This window comes from Thermobia domestica, chromosome 9, assembly GCF_964235325.1.
Source record: "Thermobia domestica chromosome 9, izTheDome1.hap1.1, whole genome shotgun sequence".
NCBI classification, from domain to species: domain Eukaryota; kingdom Metazoa; phylum Arthropoda; class Insecta; order Zygentoma; family Lepismatidae; genus Thermobia; species Thermobia domestica.
The window spans coordinates 85,500,972-85,519,812 of NC_137462.1; the positions used below are offsets into that span (position 1 = coordinate 85,500,972).

The 18,841-nt window shown below is 37.3% G+C and overlaps 1 protein-coding gene across 3 annotated transcripts in view; it reads left to right on the top strand.

Moving 5' to 3' along the window:
• The window catches only part of LOC145694808 (uncharacterized), a 137,132-nt gene that overhangs the window by 23,178 nt on the left and 95,113 nt on the right, over positions 1–18,841 (top strand). For all 3 annotated transcript variants that reach the window (XM_081771454.1, XM_081771455.1, XM_081771456.1), the window contains exon 3: positions 13,519–13,611. The gene's annotated coding sequence lies outside the window, so the exon portion shown is untranslated. The remainder of the gene's footprint in view (positions 1–13,518; positions 13,612–18,841) is intronic.

The window sequence follows — 18,841 nt, forward strand, 5'->3', positions numbered from 1 at the left end:
GGACACTGCCTATGTAGGGTAATTATGAGATACCCCTACATGATCTTCATCAACTGTAGGTAAATACAAATTAAGAGCACAGGCATTTAGTAACATCCTTCACAATGCTCTGTCTACATTTTTAAGTTTCAGTTTACAGAAGTTTGGATGTACCAATTGCTTTGACAAACTCATTCAAAAAAATTTGTTTTGAAATTTGAAATCCTGTCATTAACTTTTATATTTACTCGTGCAGTAATATCAGTGTTGTAAAACCAATGGATGTTGGTGGAAGCCTGGTAGGTCAGCAGTTATAGGTTAAGTTGAATTTGTCCCTTGGGCTTTCGTTTCAGAGTTACAATTTTTTTGTTGTATCTCATTTTGCTTATATGGAAGGTAATTATGAGACGCCTGCTAGATCAATGCATTTGAAAAATAGCTGGAATCTGTCTCTGTATCCTAGTATGTTAAGTTTCAAAAACACTGTACTCTGTAGTTTAGGCAGTCCTATAACCTTGTTTATTAGTAACTTTCAAAATTGTAGACCTACATTTTCAGGCTTTGAAAAATCCGCTCGCCAGTGGCGAGTACTTTTTTATAAATGGGAGTAAAGATACTGTGACTGCAAAATGGCCTGGTTAGTAGATTTTTTTTTTTTTTTTTTTTTTTGGCTGGTTAGTACTTGCAAGAAAGATTTTTCAAGCCCTGTACATTATTTTGTTGAAAATAGCCTAAGCTGCATATCAATATACTAAAACATAAAGAAATAGAAGTAGCCTCAATTGTTTTTCAGTGAACAGCCTAGAAATTGTTCTAAATTTGTTTCATAAGCCTGTTTTGTAACCTGAAACTATCTAATATAGGCTATTAGTCTATAGGCCTATTGTAGTCAACCAGTGTTGGGCAAATTTCAATTGAATTAACAATTAACAATTAATCTGTAAATTTAATTGTTAATTGCAGTTAACAATTGAAATAAGTAATGGTTAATTGTTAATTGCAGTTGGCCATTGAAAAAGGAGAATCAATTGCAATTGATCAATTGATTGAAAGTAATTGCAGTGGAAAGTAATTGCAATTGAATTCTGTAATTCAATTGCAATTGAAATTAATTGGCAATTCATTCAATTGCAATTGATTTCCACAGCAATTACTTTCAATTGATTGATCAATTGCAATTGATTTTCACAATTAATTTTCAACACTATAGTTCAGAGAGGGCATGGGGCAATGAAAACTTTAGCCACGACCAATTGACTCACCACCCGTCGTGACCCACGACCCACCGTGACCCACTCTGACCCACCACTCATCATAAACCACTCTTACCCACTGTGACCCACAGACCCACCAAAACCCATTGTCATCAACTCTGACCCATGATTCACGCCCTATTCTCTAAACTAAAGAGTCTAAACTTGTAATAAAACAAGCCTATAAAATTTTCACTCATCGGAGTTTGAATTTCTACGATCAATCGCTCAAGCACCGCACTAATACAATAACGGCGGATCTGACATGTCTAATATAAATAAAATAGAGTTTGTTCGTGTGTCTGTCTATCTATCTTTGTGCAGCCTGTGGAAGAGACGAGTGGACCGAAACTTTTCAAAATTTGGTCACGGGTAGCTTGGTCTAGGCCCCAGACCAAGACGAATAGTTTTTTTTTTAATTCCTTATTAGGTGGTCCCCAGGGGACGTTTACCGGGACCGGCCTGGAGACCAGAAAAGTCGACCGAGAGTTACCAAATTTTGGTCAAAGATACCTTGGTCCAGGTCCCACACCAAGGTAAAGCGTTTTCAACAAAATTCGAACCAGGGGGTCTCAGGGGGGCGTTTACCGTGACATGAGAACGATATCAGTGTCGATTTCATAGTTTTCGCGGTCGCTGAGATCAATGGTGAACCTCCGATCGCATTAACTTCCAAATTCACCGTATTCGGCTGTGGGCCGTGGGTCAACGGGAAGGGGATACCGAAACGTAAAAGTAATCCAAAATGACCGATATTAGTGTCAAATCCATGATTTTCGCGGTTGCTCATATCAATGGCGACACTACCATTAGCGATGACTTTCAAATTCATCCACCGTTGTGGGGGGCGCGGTGGCTCAGTGGTAGAACGTTCACCTCTGGTGCTTGGGGTCCCGGGTTCGATCCCAGCCCCCGCCAAGTGAACTTTGTGGTGGACAAACACCGTGCTCGTGGGTTTTCTCGGGGTTCTCCCGTTTCCTCCCACTTTCTTCATTCCACCATTTCACTCATCTCTCATCATCACCGTCTCCTTTAGCCTAACCGGCATAACCGTGGGACGTAAAACTTAAAGATTTCATTTCATTTTCATCCACCGTTGTATGCGGGCCTTGGGTCAGCAGAGGGGGGAATTCCGAGACATGTAAAAATAATCGAAAATGACCGATATTAATGTCAAATCCGTAGTTTTCGGGATAGCTGAGCTCAATGGTGAAACTCAAGACCGCGTTTACTTTCATATTTAGCCCCCATCAGCTAAGAAAGGGGGCATTATAAAAGGGATCACGAGACATGTAAAAATAATCCACAATGGCCGATGTCAAATCCGTAGTTTTCGCGGTGGCTGAGATCAATGATGATACTTTCATTAGCGATGATTTTCAAATTTAGCCACCATTGTATGCGGGCGGGGAGTCACCGGGGGTGGGAAATTGCGAGACATGTAAAAATGATGGAAAGTGACCGATATTAGTGTCAAATCCATAGTTTTCGCTGTTGCTGAGATGAATGGTGATACTTTCACAGGCGTTGACTTCCAAATACAGCCCCCATCGGCTGTGGGCCAGAGGCATTGTTTTTTTTTTTTTTTTTTTTTTTTTCAAAATTGGAACCAGAGGATTATAGGGACTTTTACCGGCATATGTAAAAAGTAGTAGAAAATGGCAGATGTTAGTATCACATTCATAGTTTTCGCGGTATTGGTTGGGGGTTGGTGGGGGCCAGAGGAGATTTTTTCACAATATGAACCAAGGGGGTCTGAGGGGTGGTTCACCGGGACATGTCGAAGTAGTAGAATTTGTTTCGAATCCATATTTATGGGAGTTACTCAGACGTATAGTGACACCCCCGATAGTGTATACGTTCAAATTCAGCCCCCATCAGCCTTCCCAATGAAAACACATGTACGGAAACGGTTGTTGGATATATATTCACACAAAATATATCCAATTTTAGAAATGTTTTTTGATTGTTCTCCCGTTGTTCAGTTCGTTTACATTGATATTTTATCTGATCCATGCGAAGAACGGGCATAACAGCTAGTACGAAATGGTAAAGTGTTTGTTATGGAACAAATTACAATGAATTCAATTATATAGATAATAATTATAATTAATAATTATTTCCTTGTTGAATTATAGATACTTTTCAGTGGAAAACTGAATAAAATTTAAAAGTCCAAAATCAACGTAAAGTAGACCAACGTAAAGGAAAAATGTATAAAATTTTCCATATAATTAAGCTTACAAACTTAAATGGAAATTCAGCTTAATTACATGGAAATTTTTTGCGTCGTTTTGTGCGCCTATTTCCTCGTTTTCTGCGTCACCGGAAATGGGTCAATGTTATCCTACAAATATGGCGGAATAATTTAATGCTGTTCCGTCAGGAACGATTTCGAGGTCGTTTCCTTCACATCATCTTGTGCGTGTTTTCTACCGTTTTGTAAGCCTATTTCCACGTTTTGTGAATCAATGATAGTGGGTCAAAATGGGCATTCAAAGTGGGAAGAAAAATGATCCACTCTCCCACCAGTATCGAATTTCAAGGTCGCTTTTTCGCATTGTTTAGTGCATGTTTTTACCGTTTCTGCGCATATTTTCACGTTTTGTAGGCCAACAAAAGTGGGTCAATGCGGGAGACCCGGGTTCGATTCCCGGCGGGAGCTCATGTGGTTCGGATTCCACGTTAATCAGTAGGTCCACGTCTCATATAGCCTCGCTGCTGAACGGGACGTAAAACTCAAAATCAATCAATCAATCAAAAGTGGGTCAAAGACGACCTACCAATATGGCAGAAAAAGACATATCCATTCCACTTTAAAGGTCCATTTTGACCCTCTCCCACTGATGCACAAAGCGACACAAATCATGCATTAAAAATGTGAAGAAAACGACCTCGACATTCGATGGTGACGGAACAGCATTATGTTATTCCGCTATACTTGTAGGCCCTTTTGACCCATTTTTGTTGTCTCACTAAAGTGGAAATATGAGCACAAAACAGTACAAAGTAGGCACTATACGATGCGAAAGAAACGACCTCCAAATTCGATGGTGGCGGAACAATGGCTCTATTTCCTCACACATTGATGGACCATTTTGACGCATTTCTGGTGATGCTCAAAACGTGGAAGTAGGCGAACAGAACGGTACAAAATACACACTAAACGGTGCGAAAGAACCAATCCCGAAATTCGATAGTGGCGGAACAGTGAGCCATTTAACTCCCACTTTAAAGCCCCGTTTAACTCACCTCGGGTGATGCACAAGACGAGAAATAGGCGCAGAAAACTTTAAAAAAAGGGCACTAAACGATGCGAAAGAAACCACCTAGAAATTCGATAGTGTCGGAACAATGGGTCATTTTGGTCACACTTTGGAGGCCCATTTTGACACACTTCTGGTGACTGGCAAAACGTGGAAATAAGGGCACGAAACGGCACGAAACATTCACTAGTCGATGCGAAAGGAAGGACCACGAAATTTGGTAGTGGCGGAGCACTGGGTCATTTTCGTCCCACATTCGAGGCCCATTTTGACCGTCTTCCAGTGACGCCAAAACGTCGAAATACGCGCACAAAAGGGTACGCAATGTGAAATTAACGACCTCGAAATTCGATAGTGGCGGAACAGTGGGTCATTTTCGTCCCATCTTGGAAGCCCATTTTGACCCACTTCTGGTGACTCAAAAAACGTGAAAATGGGGGCACGAAACGGCACGACACATTCACTAGTCGATGCGAAAGGAAGAACCTCAAAGTTCGGTAGTGGCGGAGCAGTGGGTCAATTTCGTCCCACCTTTGAGGCCATTTTGACCGTCTTCAAGTGACGCACAAAACGTCGAAATAGACGCACAAAAGGGTACGCGATGTGAAATTAACGACCTCGAGATTTAATAGTGGCGGAACTCTTGGTCATTTTCGTCCCACCTTGGGGACTCATTTTAACCCACTTCCCATGACGCACAAAACGGAAGTAGACGCACAAAACGGCACAAAACAATATGAAGGAAACGAACTCGAAATTCATTGGTGGCGGAAGAGCAATAATTTGTTCCGCCATATTTGTAGGCCCATTTTGACCCACTTCCGGTGATGCACAAAATGTGGGGATAGGCGCACAAAGCGACACAAAACACGCACAAAAGATGCAATACAAAGTACCTCGAAATTCGTTGGTAGTGGAACAAGTTAATGACGCCGTGAGCACCAATATAAGTATATACTGTAGTTCTTACCAGGGGGCGCGGTGGGTCAGTGGTAGAGCGTTCACCTCCGGTGCTTGAGGTCCCTGGTTCGATCCCAGCTCGCGCAGTTTGGACTTTATGGTGGACAAACACCGTGCTCGTGGATTTTCTCGGGGTTCTTCCGTTTCCTCCCACTTTCTTCATTTCATTCATTTCCCACCATCACCGTCTCCTTTAGCCTCACCAACATAAGCGTGGGACGTAAAACTAAAGATTTCATATCATTTTTTGTAGTTCTTACCATCAAGGCTGAGAACTGCACGGTTCAATTTTTTAGCCAAAGTAGAAGCCCAACCGGAATAGTGATGATGTCAACCGGCCCGGCTCGGTTCAACTGAGCGTACAGCTTGAGCTGGCTTGGTTGGGATTACCCATCGACTGGGCTCAATTGAGCCAATGGCTTGAACCGGCTCGGTAAAGACGAGTTATCGACTCGGCTCAATTGGAGCCAATGGCTCGAACCAGCTCCGTTGAAACGAGTCCATAGCCTGGGTTCGAGTTAGATTAACTAAGCCAATGGCTCGAACCGGCTCGGATGGGGTAAGCAATCAGCTCGGCTCGGTTCGGCTCGAGCTGGCTCGGTTGGATGAGCTGTTGGCTCGGCTCACTTCTCGGTTCGGCTCGATAAGTGAATGAGCTGTGACCGAGCCGCTTGAGTCGTTGACAACGCTAAACCCGGGTCGAGCAGTTTTAAACATGTTTGGCTGGAGTCCCATAACTTCTAACAATTTTTGGCTCGAGCCCTAATACTTGCTCCTCCTGAACTCAAACCAAGAACCTCGTGACCGATGTCCTTGCCTCCTGAAGATTTCTTGACTACCGAGATCGACAGTTAACTAATTGTTAGTACAGTGAAACCTCTGAATAACGGACACCAATGGGACGGGAATTTTTGTCCGTTACTGAGAGGTGTCCGTTACAGAGAGGTTACAAAAATTTAATTTTCTCAACGGTAATTGTATGCAGTAATATACAGTAAATACATTATGTATGAGCGTAAATACGTAAAATTCAATATGAAAATGCTCTATTTAGTACGTATTTGAACTACTGGGATGAACGAAGGAAAAATTCATTTCTGTTAAATAATATTATTGTTGGGGAATGTGTTAATATGTTCGTATACTGCAAATGATAATGCGTGTATGGTAATTTTCTTAAGGACATGTCATCATCCTGTAAAAAATCCATTAATTCACTTACCGCCTATATTAAATGTAAAAATAGCTTTAAAAATTATGCAATATTATTATTAAATACTGAAAATGTGGAGAAAAAACTCACCAAATTTCTTGGAGAAAAGTCTGCAGTAGTTGTCTGCCATGTACATCCTACGGACACTAGTTTCTGTTCGAAATTTGCTTGCAACTGTTGGATCAATTGGAGAACTTCTATTTCACCGCGATTAAATGGTAAATTTCTTTAATTATTCAACTGCTTGACACACCAATTTGTACAAAAGAAAAATTTTGCTTTTCCAAAAAAGTAAGAGAGAAAACATTGCTCGTTGAAAAATGTTACTGCAAAATAAACAATATTTCTTTTGTTATCTAGTTATCTATGAAATTGTCGGGGAAAATGCAAGGTCCAGAGGAAAAAGCACTAAATTTGTTAGGGAAGGGAAGATCCGCATAGAATTCTTGACCATACGACTAATCCAGCATGAGTGTTAGTGCTTACTGAAGATTTTCTAGGATTTCCACGAGAAAGCAGTTTATTGCGGGCAGAAAAAAAGAAGCATTTCAAGTTCAGCTTGAAGTTGTTCTGTTTGATGATAGATACACTTGTGGGGAAAATACTTTTCTGTCTATTGTCAAATACCGCAGAACCAAGAATAATTCCTGTCCGTTATGAAGAGGTTATTGAAACGTATTGACACCTTTGAAACGAAACGTATTGAAACGTATCACCCTTTGCAATTGACAATTAATAATTAAAAGTTTCAATTGCCTGGTGACCAATTAACAATTGACGAAAATTTAATTGCTAATTTTATGATTGAATTCAATTGCAATTGAAATTAATTGTCAATTACAAACTGAAATCAATTGCAATTGAAATCAATTGCAATTGATTTTCAGAGCAATTACTTTCAATTGATTGATCAATTGCAATTGATTTCAATTGATTTTGCCCAACACTGTAGTCAACTCACAAAAATGTTAGGATAACATCATAGCTATTTCCACTTTCTTTCTTAGTTATTTTCTTGTAGCTCAACCAAATATTTGTAGATCTTTACTAATAAACACGAAATAACGAAGACTTCTTTCACTCACTATTGGACTCCTTCATACCTCAATATGACGCACAAAAAGCTGGGGACAACAGATGCCTCATAATTACCCACCCGGTATCTCATAATTATTCTTTTGGAGGGAAATTGTGAGACAGCACAAATTTGATATATTCTCATCAACTTATGAGATGACAGGAAATTTCTTGCCAGCAAATTGTTACTCTATTGGCACCATAAACTGCTGCCTAGGTTAACTGCTTTCAAAACTAATGCAACCTGAGTAACGTGGAAAAGTTGTGAAATCTGTCTCATAATTACCCTCACTGACCCTATAAAAAATAGCTGCCCCCATAGATATCTCCACACCTCCGCTTACACCTCCTAAGAAATTAAAGCTGGCGTCGTCACTGCTAAAACTCCTCTTTATTATTATTATTATTATTATTATTATTATTATTATTATTATTATTATTATTATTATTATTAGTAGTAGTAGTAGTAGTAGTAGTAGTAGTAGTAGTAGTAGTAGTAGTCGTAGTAGTAGTAGTAGTAGTAGTAGTAGTAGTAGTAGTAGTATTATTGGTGCCTTCCATTTCAATTCAGGCAGAGAATGTACCATCACCATCTCAGATATTGTTGAAACTTTTTTTTATAGCAACTAGACATGTTTTTAAGAGACCCATATTTTTTTGTTTTGTCGAAAAAAATTTTCCCGCCAAGTAATGGGCCATCAAAGACGGGGAGTACAATTTATGAATTGTAGAAGACATGGAAAATGGTCAAGTTTGGAGCCTCACCATTCGGCTATGGAGACAGGTAGAGTTATAATTCTTGTTGTGGTATGTACATAGGGATATAAATAAACTATATTTTATTATAGTTTGATTTGCGCATGCGTATCTTTTTGTACATAAATTAACAAATGAACGTCAATTTATCTGAAAAGTCGAATTTTGCGAATTTTTTTCGAGCACTTCCGGTTCGAATTTTAAAATTCTGTTTTCACGGTTGATAAGACCTAGTTACCCGCTTTCCGAAAAAAAAATTGTATCGCTTCTGTGGTCAACCGTTTTGTCGCAAAAAATTCGAGAAATTGTAAATTTTTCAAAAATCGTCATTTTTGGGCGCCATTTTCTCGAAAACACCATTTTTTAAAATTCTGAAATTTTGTCAGATGGTTCAACTTTACCTGAGTAATAAACACACCAAATATCATTCTCGACCAATGCTTCATGGATTAACTGCAGCCTTTTAAAGTTAGCGAAGTTTCGCTAATTTTGATGTCACAGTTAGCAACACTGGGAACAATGAAAGTGCAATGATTTGATGATGTTTGTGGTTCATATTCATTAAATGAAGAATAAAAGGTTTTCTTGGCTAGTTTTTTATTATTTTGAACAAAGAGGCTCTCTGAAATAGTAAAATGAGCCCCCCTTCTCCTCCGTTTTCTTAAACTGAAGTAATCTGAGGTGGAAATTACGATTACGAAACACACAAATTTTAAGTTTACTTGAAATGGCCATCCAATGAATTCTGATGATCTATAAAAGGCCTAAACTATTACCTCAATGATGATTTGGAATGCTCCAGACAAAGTCTCAATTAAGTGCGATGTCATTACAGTGATCGAAAAATGACAAAAAGTTTAAAAAAAAAAAAAATCGAAACTTTTTTTACGCGTTCCAAAGAAATTTACTGAATATTTAAACAGAACAATCCCAGCATAAAAATGGGTCACTCGGAATTTTATAGTATTCGACTAAAGTGTGTCAGTCCGCAACCTGAGAGGGAAGTGTGTGTGTGTGTGTGTGTGTGTGTGTGTGTATTGTGCAAATTTTAAGTTAGCTGCCACTGCGTTGCTACAAATCAAAGCTGCAACCTGTATTGAAGCTGTCATGAGTGACCTATTTCCTTTAGTAGTATGATCCGTAGAAAATGACAGCTGTCTTCTTCAAGAATGTGGTGAATGTCCTGGAGTGGAAGAAATAAGTGTGGTGTCTTTAACTATTGATCCTGATGAAAATTAAGGTGGTTACGTATGCCATATGGGAGAATAATGATCTCGTTTAAAAAAAAAAAAAAAAAAAAAAAAAAAAAAAAAAAAAAAAAAAAAAAAAAAGTGCCACTTTCTGTTTTCGTATCGTACATTGCCGGTTTAACTGTAAGAATTGTAATTCATGACTACATCAAGAAGAACCAAAGAGAATCAATTGCTACCGAAAACCACCGTATAAAATTTCAAGATACAAATTCTATTTTACTTCATGTGGACTTCGTTGAAAACTGGACTGTTATTCTGCAAAGTGAAATTCAGAGTCATCACTGAAATATGAAACAATTGACAGTTTTGTTGTAATAAACGACGATAAAACACACGATTCGGCTCATGTACTCATAGTCATAGACAAGATTCTAAACATACTCGAAGAAAAGCGAAAATATATTTTATAGAAAAAGGTTTGAATACGTGAAAATAGGTGTCTACAATTTCCCAAACCGTGTCAGTGATTTCTGATGGTGCTGCATCCCACTTTAAAAATCGCTTCCAGATGTTCGAGATGCAGACAGGTCCGATAAAGCAGTGTTTTTGCAGTGAAACCGGCCATGCAAGAGTCTCTGCGACGGTAGTGGGGGCAAAGAATGTGGCAACGCGCCATAGCCTTAGGCTAAAACAGATACACAGTATTAAAACCGCAGAAGAAAAAAATGAAATGAAATCTTTAAGTTTTACGTTCCACGGTTATGCCGGTTAGGCTAAAGGAGACGGTGATTATGAGAAATGAACGAAATGGTGGAGTGCAGAACGGCACGAGCTGGGATCAAACTAGGGACCCCAAGCACCGAAAGTGAACGCTCTACCACTGAGCCACCGCGTCCCCTCTAAAACCGCAGGAGAATTCGTGAGTATAGTGCAAGTACAAACTCCGGCTATTACTCTCGTTTTGTTACCTGGAACTGAATTCGACGACTTCCGGAAGAAAAAAGGGAAAGTATGCGACCGGTAACTGGTATTCAACGAAGTTATCCACGGCTTTCGGAAAATTGCGAAGTTTTTATGGCAGTAACGGGTCACCATGAACTAACTTCATACTTCCCCCAAAATCGAACTTTTGCAATTCAAAGTGTAGATTTAAGAAATCTGCAAAAAAGAACTTTTGTTATATACATATATGTATGATAACCAGTGGTGCGTAGCAGAAATATTATGAATAAATCATGAATTACGTGAAGTTTAAGTGCTGTTTATGCTTCCACATGAACCTTCAGCAGGGTACAGGTTTCCAGAAGAGCATAAGAGAAGTGAAAATAAGTGTTTTGTGACTATCGACAATGTGCTATGCAGGGGCGGATCCAGGACGGACTTCTGAGGGGGGGATTGTAATATTGTAATACTGCTACTTAGAGCTACTTTTAAGAGCTCCACACTCTGGGATGGGTTTTATTTATATATAAATAAGAAAGTTTCTTCTTCTGTGTGGGGGGGGGGGGGGGGGCAATCGTCCCGCTAGATCCACTCCAGGATGAGTTATGAGTGAACCAACATCTATTGGAGCATCTGCACGGTTACATGCTATTAGCAAAGAAAACAACCACCAAGCAAATGATTGGTCCATGTAAAAAAAAAAAAAAAAAAAAAAAAAAAAAAATCAGTGAAATTTTGTTTTCGAAGACCATTTTAAGTAAGTGAACTTGAAATTTGTGTGTTTCGTAATCGTAATTTCCACCTCAGATTACTTCAGTTTAAGAAAACGGAGGAGTAGAAGGAGGCTCATTTTACTATTTCAGAGAGCCTTTTTAATCAAAATAATAAAAAAAAACAGCCAAGAAAACCATTTATTCTTCATTTAATGAATGTGAACCACAAACATCATCAATTCATTGCACTTTCATTGTTTCCAGTGTTGCTAACTGTGATATCAAAATTAGCGAAACTTCGCTAGCTTTAAAAGGCTGCAGTTAATCCATGAAGCATTGGTCGAGAATGATATTTGGTGTGTTTATTACTCAGGTAAAGTTGAACCATCTGACAAAATTTCAGAATTTTAAAAAATGGTGTTTTCGAGAAAATGACGCCCAAAAATGACGATTTTTGAAAATTTTACAATTTCTCGAATTTTTTGCGACAAAACGGTTGACCACAGAAGCGATACAATTTTTTTTCGGAAAGCGGGTAACTAGGTCTTACCAACCGTGAAAACAGAATTTTAAAATTCGAACCGGAAGTGCTCGAAAAAAATTCGCAAAATTCGACTTTTTAGATAAATTGACGTTCATTTGTTAATTTATGTACAAAAAGATACGCATGCGCAAACCAAACTATAATAAAATATAGTTTATTTATATCCCTATGTACATACCACAACAAGAATTATAACTCTACCTGTCTCCATAGCCGAATGGTGAGGCTCCGAAATTGACCATTTTCCATGTCTTCTACAATTCATAAATTGTACTCCCCGTCTTTGATGGCCCATTACTTGGCGGGAAAATTTTTTTCGACAAAACAAAAAAATATGGGTCTCTTAAAAACATGTCTAGTTGCTATAAAAAAAGTTTCAACAATATCTGAGATGGTGATGGTACAATTTTATATTTTTTTGCCTGAGTTGAAATGGAAGGCACCTATTATTATTATTATTGTTATAGATTTACGTAAATCATATGGTTCAATATAAGAAGTGTCTTGGACTAAGGAGAAATTACGTTGGCAAATATATAGAAGGTTTTACGGTTGTGCGACTTCTTATTTTTTGTTAAGCCAGAAGTTAATTAATCACTCCCCGTGTAATACATAAAAAGAAAAATTAAATAACTAAGGAAAAATAACAGAAAAGTAAATATATAGGACTCGAACTATGTTCAAGAGTGTTGAATCCCAACAGAAAGAAACTACTTAACAGGCACAGCTATAGAAACAACTGTAGAGCTTTCTTTAGTGGTGTTGATAGTTAAGGAACTCCTTGACAACGCTCCTTGTTTTTTACGATTTTTTGGTCGAAAAGGCTGTGGGTTTTCTTTAATAACTACAATAAAGTTTTCTGTATTTGCCAAGAATGTATTTTGTTTTAAAAGCAACAGTATATTAAATAACAAAAGAGGAACTCGATATTTCAATAGCGAACTCTGTTCAAAAGTCTTCTTTATTTTATTTATTTTTTATTTTATTTTATTTTATTTATTATTATTATTATTATTATTATTATTATTATTATTATTATTATTATTATTATTATTATTATTATTATTATTATTATTATTATTATTATTTTGCTATTCCTTTCAAATGTACTGTTGCTAAACTAATTATTTTAAGTGACGTAGAAAAATTCATGTGCACAATTATATTTTGGAGGACTGTACATACACGAGTTTGAACATCCATCGATTGGGAGACATATCAGTATTTATTATAGAATATATCAAGGATAAGATTCCGAAAATTTCGAAAAACAGGTTTGATTAGTTGTTAGGGCACTAACCAGATTATATTCACCACTGTTGTTAAGGGCATTAATGAAGATCAACATAGAAGAAGTTCTGAACTTAAGCCTTTGTTTGTAAGTGTCAGCGGGAAGCATTTGAAATATCTGCTAAAAAGCATATGATTTAGGTGAGTTAATAATTATAATGTGTTCTATACCTTAATAACCAATTATAGCTTAATTATTCTTTATGTTGCCCATAATACTTGTTTGGTAACGTCTTGTATATCATTATTACTGTTCTTAGTTCTTTTTAGCAATGGACAACTCTGTGTTTTCTTTTCTGTCCCAATAATACCAGTGTCTGTTCTTTTTTTAGGACAAAAGAAGTTCGTCTCCCTCTCGTTGTCCCAAAATGATTTCTGTCCACAAATTTGAACGCTGTTTATAATTGCTTTAGACTCACAATTATGTAAGTACCCGTTGCCTTATCTTTCCATATTAGTTTCGTGGTGTTTCATACTAATGGTGGTAAAACTCCAGAAATGAATATTAAGTACAGCCAAATTAAGAAAATCCAATTACAGTCCCTTACGATCCATTATAATATGCAAAAGCGTGAAAAAAATGCACGACTGGATTGAGATTCGAACCCAGGTCTCCGGGTGACCGTGTCGGTGCGGTAACTGCTATTCTACCTTGTCCAGTCTCTGAAGTGGTGTATTCTGCCACTCTTGTTGAGCTTGGACAACCACAATTGTGATATTAGAATTGGTGTAATATAAAATCAGTTATTTCCTCTATTTGTCATTGATAATACACAATTCAGGCGTCAGAAGTATTCAGTAATTGAATCGACACAGGACAAAAGCTGACAAGTCACATTTAGTCAAAAATAATTTGTATATCAATTGTCCGCAAAATATGGTCTTGAGGCAAAATCTGATCAAACAATCTTAAAATTATCGATAAATTTTATCAGTGTCATTAAGAAAAACTTGACGTTTATGTATATCATTTTACGCCAAGATAGAAAACAACACTCAGAACTAATTGATATACAATTGTGATATATGAGCTTTTGCCTTGAAGTGACGCTGAGTAATCCAAGCACAGTAGAAGTTGTGGTACAGGGCATGCTGCCTGAGTGGTTGAGCACTGACTTCAAGAATGATGCCTGGCTGTTCAGGAAATGGACTGGGTAGCGTAGTGGTTAACATATCGACACAGTAAGCAGAAGATCCGAGTTCGAATTCTAATCCAGTTATATTTTTCGTTTACTCTTTTTATATTATAAATGATGTGTGATGGTCAGTGCTCTTATTTTCGGTTTTTCTTATCCGTTATTTACAGTGCGCTAGTTAATTATGCAAACTGGAGAAAGTATATTTTTCAAACTGTAAAGATTATCATGGTGGGTGAAGGGAATGTCGACTACCACCAATATTGGGTCAGGAGCCTGGCTTTTGAGCTTAGTCGGCCTCGAGTTCAATAAATGAACAGGAATTGTATAAGTGAATAACAAACCAGAAACCAAATACGAGTAAGCGCGAGCTTCAATAAGGTTAATGGGCGAGGGCTTCGTTGGAGATAGCAGTCCCAAGCTTTTAGTGATGCGAGCCTAGAGTGAGATACAGTTAGTACGAGCCTCAAGGATAGCGAGCCCGAGTTCGAACAAGTGTGAGCCTGAACTTGCGCAAACTTGCAAAATGGCCTTTTTTTAGGCTGGGGAGGCAGTTTCGACTGTTACTTATTAGAGACATATTTTTGTTGTTTTCGATGTTTTCTTTTTAGCTAGGTGTCAAAATCAAATATGTAAAATCAGTTTTCTGATGGTTAGTCAGACGTTTTTTATCTAGATAATGTGTAGTAAGGACATCAGCCGCCGCCACCTTCTGGCTTTGTATATTGGAGTTCTACACTTCTAAACGTAAATGGATCTCCAGTTGCCTTATAGTGCTGAGTCAACATAAAATTTTGTAACTTCAGTGGAAATTAAACCCGATATGAGTGCGTTAACCGTTTGGTAACACGAAATAACACATAGAAAAACATGCATCTCATACTAATTGAAGTTCCATTCATTCGCCTGGAGTGATCATGCAGAAAGAAATGCAACGGACAGAGTGAAAGTCTGAAATCAAGTTTTTCTCTGTAAGGAGTTAAATATCTGAAACAATTACTCCCAGCTTTAGCTAAAAGAAAAATAAATTTTAGTTGTTGATCATCATTTTATTCAATTTATGTCGAAAGAAATTAATTAGCGTTCATTTGATTTTTCCCGTTACTCTGTTATGAAATCAGATTTCAAGATATAAGTTGAGTTGTTAGTTGGACCTGGTTGCTCTGGATAAATAGAACTGTTTCTCTGTATAAAACAGCCTTTTGTATGTACACAATTCGCAAGAGAATCACGTATCAAACTTAACAGCGTATCTACTGTAACGAATTCGTGCTTCAAGCTCGTTGTGGCTATTTTCGTGTGCTTTAGGGTTATTTTCCCATGTGTATCAACGTATACTCTTACATAGCAAAAACCAGGTCCTTCGCAAGTCATGTTTCAGAGATCCGGACCAATGATCAAAGTGAACGAACGAGCAATCAAAGTAAATCCGAGTTCACAAATAAATGGGTGTAAAGAATCTGAGTAATTAAGGAATCGGATACATCTATTTTCCGTAGCTGATGTAGCCTATCTATTGTGCTGTTAAGGAAAGCTGGCTTGTGACACTTGGAAAGAATACGTGCGTTGAATTGGAATAAAATTAATACTTCTTAGAATGTTTGACAGAACGTTCAACATTCAGCTAGTGACAGCATCTTGGTTGTATAGAAATAGCGTGAAATAAGTACTGCAGTGATTGACGAACAAGCTTCTTTATTTTGTTTATAGCGCATGCAGTTATCTATCAGGCGCCAGTTTTCCTATAGTGCCTGCACATAGTTTAGGTGATCACTATCGGGCGAGATTCATGTGTTTGCCCTTCAGCAACCAGATGTTACTATTTTGTCATAATTCATTTTGCTTATTTATATTTATCAAATATTCTTTTCTCTGCTGAGTCATTCAACCGAAAATCGCACAATTTACCACAAATCGGTAGCACGACCATTTTTAAAAATTCAAACAATTTTGCACACATATTGCTACATGTTTATAAAAACAGTGATATGATTAGAAACGTTGGATTCCATTCCGTATGCCAACGGCGACCATATTTTAATGTGGTGTAGCAAATCATAAGAAAATCAGGAAACACGCGAAATCATGTTTCAGAAATGAAAAGGGATACAGACATGAGTCCAGGTGGAAGGTTATGTGGTAACCTTCAATGCAGTGTTAAAAACTTTTTACCACTTTAATTTAAAATGCCTCATGTAGTCAGAAAATCATAAGTGAGCATCAGTTAAATTACCTTTTTTATGCTTCGAAAATTCTAGGAAGGAGTTGAGTCATAAATGTCTCATATGGACTTCATACGAGATCGAAGAAATAAATGATGAGGATTGTATAAGGCATTAATATTGCCACAAATGGAATTTTACCAATATTTGCACTTGAATATTTCTGGTGGGTTAAATGCGAAATTTCTGGAACTTACTGTAAATTGTTTTTCGTGCATAATGAACTTACGGTAAAACACCATAGTTTTAGAGTTGGCAGGTATACATACTATAACGTTGGAAAGTTATGTATAAAATGATGTGAAGATGCAGGGTAGTGACGTGTATTTCTTTTAGCTATAATACGTATAATATGTTAAATTGAAACTAAATATGACTAGAACAGTAAAATGCCATCTTACTAACAAAGCATGAAAAAAAAAAAAAAAGTCCTAACAAGCACGTGTTATTAGTTTAATAATGTGCACGTCATTGCAAGTCTAAACATGACATTGCAATAAACGTACTCACAGGAAGCAGCACTATCAGACAAGTTTGAACATGCCTACCGCTGAAACCAGCTTGTAGCAAGACCTCAGTTAACTGTTGTATTCTGTGTTGCATATTGTATGTGTGATGAAAATGGAGTACTTTGTCGAACAGTATATTCAAGAGAACTATCATAAGAGTGTATATGGAAAAATGAGAAGACGTTTAACTCCAATGAGTGAATTATGTAAGGTTGATTAACAGATTTTACAATTAAGAATGGAGGAAAGAAAGATCCAGTCTGTGTGTGCGTGTTACGAAAAGAAGTTCCTTTTCCAAGTATCATAATCTTTTTGGACAATTGTGTTGCGATCCTCTTCATTACCACAATGGTCGGAAGGAAGGGGTAAAGAAAAGGCTGTGTGGAAATAACGCGTGATCATCGAAAGAGGAAGAAACTCCAACCGGTGGAACTTATTCCTAGCAAGTCTCTTTGTCCAATGTACTACAAAGTAATATTTGTTTGTGCAGATCACGGATCCCAGAAGTGATCAAGAGTATGTACCTTCAGAGTCTAATCTAAAAGATGTAGATGAGATGTGTTGTATATTAGGTATGTCACCAGTGTCAAAATTAAAAGCAGTTAATGCTGAAAAACAGAAGGGGCATTATGTAAAAAGTGTAAAAGAACAGATACATTGCAGAGAAACTTAAAGTAATCGTTTTCAGAAAGTGTGGTCGTGAAAGGAAGACAGAATTGGCTAATCCTTTGTGCAAATATGATGTTATTGAAAAAAAAAAAAAAAAATGAAAATTAAGTGCGAACTAAGGAAGTAAAAGTTAAAATTATTAGTTTAATGCCGGAAAGTTGACTAAAGTCTAAAGTTTGTAAATAACTCCAATGTTGAAATATATTGTGGGAATCAATAGGGAACTAACCAAGAAATACAGTGTTCTTCCAGACCTTGATAAGAAAGACCAAAGCAGTTAAGTACGGAAGTAATAAAATCCGTTGAAACTTCTACCGACTCGATGATTCAGAATTCTCGTAGCAGAATTTTTGCTGAAAAAAAAAAAGAAAGAAAGATAAAGAATGCATTTCAGTGGAAATGAATGGAGGTGAAGAATAGCAGATAAACGACTAATTTTGTGTAGCTTGAAAGAGCTGTACATTTATCTCAAAACTATGTCCCCCCAACGATACAGATAGGTTTCTCCAAATTCTGTGCCTTGAAACCTAAATGGTGTGTCCTTGCTAAGTACGCAGGCCCCACACAGTTTACATTTGAATTTATCATCAAAATGTCAACCTTACGTTAGAAGGAGCACATCGAAATATCGACATCCAAGACTCATTGAAACTGATTACATGTGATATACGTAGGTACGAATGTATGTTGGATGTGTGTTCTAGCTGTTGTGGTGTAGAAGTTATTGATAATATGCATAATACTAAAATGAAAGAAATGGATGAAACTGTCAATGGGTGAGTACAGACAGGTACACTTTTACAAACAGTGTTTTGAGTTCCAGTAAATTCATTGAGAGTCTCATACAGAAATCGTTAGCTCTCACACAGCATCACTGTATATTAAAAGCTCAATCTGCATATTTAAAGAAATGTAAAGTCAACCTCGGTGATGCTAATTGCGTAATATTGGCTGATTTTGCAGGAAACTAATTAAGGTTCGTTCGTAATTTAAGATAAGATACGAAGTTTTTATTTTTGTGTTCTTTTCGTGTATTCTTAACTGTTACATGCTACATTATTCAGTCAGTATTACAAGTGGTCATTTACAACACGACACCTTTGCTGTGTATAGATTGCA